A 4190-nucleotide genomic window follows, 5' to 3' on the forward strand; every position below is an offset into this window, starting at 1 on the left:
TTATCTAAAGCAGTGTTTCCCCAACTTTTTGAACTCAAGTCACTTCTCCAGAATTTACTCTACCCTCTGCTGTTGACATCCCTGCACCAGTCTCTTGGGCTGTTCCATATGTAAACAATAGAGATCCTTGTACATGTGTATACCTTTCCCTATCTAGGGATCTTGCTATATATACTGAAAACCTGGCATTAGAAGAGGAACAGAACATCTGTTTTCCTCATAAAGTCATGCACAGCAAAACAACATCAGAAGAAAGCAGTGTTCTGAACTCTTCTTTCCAAATTGCACCTAGACGATGATACACCACTCATCTTCTGCCAGGGGGCATTTACCGTATTTTTCGCCCTATAGGTCGCACTTTCCCCCCTCCAAAATGAAGGGGAAATGTGTGTGCGTCCTATGGGGCGAATGCAGGCTTTCGCTGAAGCCTGGAGAGCGAGAGGGGTCGCTTCAGGAAGCTATCCGCAAGCCTGCGGAGCCTGGCGGGAACTCCCGCGGGCTCCAAAGGCTTGCGGATAGCTGCCTGCAGCCTGAAGCCCGGGGAGCGTGGCACTGTGCACCCCGGGCTTAGGGCAGCTATCTGCCAGGCGCTGCAGGCTTACGGATAGGTGCTTGCATTCCAGGGAACGTGGCACTGCGCACCCCGGGCTTAGGGCAGCTATCCGCAAGCCTGCGGTGCCTGGCGTGAGTTCCCGCCGGGCGCCGCAGGCTTGTGGATAGCTGCCCTAAGCCCGGGGTGCGCAGCGGGCTATAGCGCCGCGCTCCCCGGGCTTCGGATAGCAGCAAGCTCCGGGAGCGATGGCGAGGTTGAGCGCAACCTCGCCTTCGCTCCTGGACCCGTTCTGGGGGCTGGGGTCGGGGGAAGCTCGGGCTTCCCCCGCTCCCAGCCTGGCAAGCTCGGGGGGGGGGGGGAATATATATTTTTTTCTTTATTCCCCCCCCCAAAAAAAATAAGTGCGTCCTATAGGGCGAAAGATACGGTAATTCACCCATTTTTTCAGAATTCAGCCCCTCTTTGGAACATTGCCTCCCCGCTTTACCAGGCCTTTCACGAGCCAAAGGAAGTCTGTGCTACACTCTTGAGAACCCTGACGTATAGCATGGGCACTACACATGGAGATGGAATTTGCACTATTCTTCCCTTTCAAAATGAGGAAAGGGAACACAAACCACAGAGCAATCATAATGGGGGGTTGGAGGAACTGAGCAGCTAATTCTCCATTGGCTTTTGGATCCAGCCTTTTGGGGGAGGGGAGTGGATCTGGCACCATAATGCCCTACTTTTGGAGCTTTCTGCTGGCTATTGCTGATGGTAGCTTACTGCCTACTGGGCTGGAGGTAGGTATTCCACTGCAGCAGAGCCACCTCCATTCTCCACAGGTGGAAGGCTGGTGCATCCTAACCCGAGCCATCAATGTTGTGGGATGTAGGACTGCACCATCAGGATACAGGTATATGGGTCTCCTGCAGAACATGTTCCTTTGGATATGGTGAAGAGGGATGATTTCTGGCACAAAAGGTTATTTCTGGCCAGGGAAGTATGTGAAGCAGCCTAATGTTTGGTGCTTTGCAATCATTTATCTTTCAACTATTTTATTAAGGGTGCTTATTTTTTGTGTAAATTAAATTCTTGTTTAAATATGTAAGTGCAACGCTGGAATCTTAAGAAAATGTACTGTAAAAGGAAAATAATGATAACATGTACTTCAATGACAGCTTTTGTTTTGTTGTTGGAATGCTACTGGTAATTTTATGGAGACTTCTCACAAATTTAATTATACGAAATGCGGATGTTTATTGCTTTGAACTGTAATTCATTTTTCTATTTATTCACATTATTGTTAGTAGCATTTTACCATACTTACTAAAATGTATCCTCTGTGTTATATACATTTATATGACACATTTATATGATAATGAAACTTTTTAGTAACTTGCAGCACAATCCTCAACCTCACAGTGCTGCAAAAGAAGAGTTTGGATTTGATATCCCGCTTTATCACTACCCTAAGGAGTCTCAAAGCGGCTAACAATCTCCTTTCCCTTCCTCCCCCACAACAAACACTCTGTGAGGTGAGTGAGACTGAGAGACTTCAGAGAAGTGTGACTAGCCCAAGGTCACCCAGCAGCTGCATATGGAGGAGCAGGGAAGAGAACCCGGTTCACCAGATTACGAGTCCACCGCTCTTAACCACTACACCATGCTGGCTCTCAATCATGCAGTGGCACGATCACCCTACTAGGGACAACTATAGAGATAATCCAGTTTGCATTAGAAACAAGAATGGACAACTGGTTCAACTTTAGACCAGAAGTGTGATTAAGGACTGAAGAAGGATCACGGTGGTCTGTAACTCTAGCCTTTTTAAAAAAAATCTCTGACACCAACAGCTGAATATTAGTAAATCTCAGACATGTCTAAAATGGAAGTCAGTTGCATCATTCATTAGCCACTGATTGGAGCAGTCACAGCAGTTGCTAGCAAGGCTTGTCCCTTGTTTTCAGAGGGAAAAGGTGCTGGAAGTGTCGTGACTGGCCAGACTGGCTGCAGTAGTTTCAGTGGTACCAGCACAACTACTAGGCGATAGGGCGGGGGCCTGGGCTCTTAAGTGAATGGCATATGCCAGAGCTTGGCTTCCTGCGCTGTCACTAGGGGAGAGTTGCACCCTTTAGGCTTCAATCCCAAAAGTTTATGCATACATACTTATGATAATACTTGAATTACATAAGAACCCTTCAGTTTACGTCAAGCAATAATGAAAATCTGTGGTGTAACATTAGCAGAGTCCAAATTAAAATACAGTTCAGAAAAAAATAATCAGTAGTTTCAGAACACTAAGCACAGGAAAACGTTTTCACGTTATTTATACATTTATTTAATAGTATTGTTCATTCAAGACACAATTTGGACTGTAAGTATTCTATAATAATACTTAATATTTTCACAGTATTTTAAAATGTACTGTAAAAAACCCTTACTGATCATTTAAGACAAGATTTAGACACTAATACTTTTCAACTTTCTAAAATCAAGGAAATCAAGTCATTAAGCATACCCTAAGCAAATTATGTTTAAGGACATAAGCAAACCTGAACATTATTGAAAAAAAGTTAATTATTTCTCTGCTAAACTGAAGGTGAAATACTTGTAAGGCCTAAATTTTGAGTGGCACATTTTATAAAATATGGCAAAACAGAAAATGTACTATATATCATTTTGAACTGTATCATAAACACTGGAGCAGAAGGCAGATCTCAGATGAAGAAAGTCACCAAACCATATTAATCTTGTTTTCAGTTGAATATTAGGATAGTCTTAAAAGTATTACAACTCCAAGTAACAACATTGCATGTCCTTTGTAAACATTAGTGTTAGCTTGAAAGCTGTAGCCATGGTTGGAGCAAATAATACTTTTCTGGACTTGCAAGTGGGTATTCCTGTTAGGATGGAAATTGGGGGAGCAGTGTCATTGTTCCAGACCATGCAGTTCTTTATGCTTTTGTTAAAAAGTGGGTTTAACATTTGGCTATTAAAAATATAATAGCCTTCAGAAATATTTACACAGTATTTAACCTTTTTTTAAAAAAAGGTCATTGTAGTTAATCAGGTCCCTCAAACTATGTATAGATGTTTCATATCTTACAAAATGAAAGGGAATTGTTTCTTTGTGAATTAAGTTGCAGCTACAGGAAACATCAGTTGCTTTCAGCAGCTTCTCCTGGTAGCTGTCATTTTATTTCCCCAGAATACCCTGGATGTTGTGTCATTTCAATGCATTTTTAAAGGAAAATTGCACCCAGGCGGGGTGGGGGGGGCGGCGCCTTATCGTTTTTGTGGCAGCTAATACTACCCTTACCACCATCAAATTCCCTATGCCTAGGTCTTTCTGGAAAAATAAATTGCAGGCTACAAAGAAGTGGCTTCCATGACCAGCCCCTAAGAAAAAGCAAAATAAAGACAATGCAAAAACGGGAGTGATGAAAACAAATGTGCTGTAAATGAACGAACCTCACGAAGTTTTTTACCCAATGAAAACAAATGAAATAACGAAACAAAAAAGTTGTTCTTGCACACCTTCATAATGAGTGTTCATCAAGGCAGGACCCACGTTAATTTTATACCTGCAGCTCAATTTCTTTTTTCCAGAAAACGAAGCAAGACATTTATGGAACAAATGCACACATTAGAG

Source organism: Podarcis filfolensis (assembly GCF_964270895.1).
Source record: "Podarcis filfolensis genome assembly, chromosome: 5".
Taxonomy (NCBI): Eukaryota; Metazoa; Chordata; class Lepidosauria; order Squamata; family Lacertidae; genus Podarcis; species Podarcis filfolensis.